Here is an 806-nt window from a genome sequence, read left to right on the forward strand (position 1 = left end):
GGATGCTCGGGAGGGACGAGGGTAGTGACAGTGAGCTCCCCTGGGACGTGCTCTTTGAAGCCAGTTACCTGAAGTGACACGCGTCTCTCCATCACTTCTGTGCGCACGTTTGTGTCGTGTCCACGGTGTAGATGGGCAGTGGCCCGGGCTTGGGCGGGAGCGGGGCGGGGTGCACGCTGCGGCGCTGGGGCTCTAAGCGGCGCCCGCCCCCTCCCCCCCCCCCCCGTGCGGACCCCGCGGGGTGTGCGGTGTTGTGGCCCCGGGGGTCGTGGGAGGGGGAGAACCCCGGGGAAGGATCGCGGGGCGGGGGGGGGGGGGGCTGGGGGAGGGAGGTTTCTCATCACCAGCAGGATCCACGAGGGGCAGGCGTGCGGTAGCGTGGCCGAGCGGTCTAAGGCGCTGGATTAAGGCTCCAGTCTCTTCGGGGGCGTGGGTTCGAATCCCACCGCTGCCAGCCTTTCTATTGTGAGCAGACCTTAGAAAAAGGTCTGGCTGCCAATTATTTATATGTAATGTAAAGTCATGAGGTTCACACGGAAGTGAGACCTCCACCAGCCACACCGAGCTCCCTAAACAGCAGGTGCGCGGTACCAGAGGAGCGGTCGTGAGACCCGACCTGGGGTGGCACTTTTGTTGAGTCTGGCCTCCCCCAGATGTTACTAAACTGTCTTCCTATAGCGCCCGGGAAGGTCCTGGTTCCCCGCCAGCCTGTCGCGCAGTGTGAGCATCACAACTGCCACGTGTGTCCTGCTAGTCCCCTGATACTGTCATGGGTTCCTTACACATATTAAGCCATCTAATATTCT

The 806-nt window shown here is 62.3% G+C and overlaps 1 non-coding gene across 1 annotated transcript; it reads left to right on the forward strand.

The window, feature by feature from the left end:
- Positions 1-372: 372 nt before the first annotated feature.
- Positions 373-454, forward strand: TRNAL-AAG (transfer RNA leucine (anticodon AAG)). The gene has a single exon. It is a non-coding gene; the product is annotated as a tRNA-Leu (tRNA).
- The last annotated feature ends 352 nt before the right edge of the window (positions 455-806 follow it).

This window comes from Herpailurus yagouaroundi, unplaced genomic scaffold, assembly GCF_014898765.1.
Source record: "Herpailurus yagouaroundi ecotype Mexico unplaced genomic scaffold, PumYag 61728, whole genome shotgun sequence".
NCBI lineage: Eukaryota > Metazoa > Chordata > Mammalia > Carnivora > Felidae > Herpailurus > Herpailurus yagouaroundi.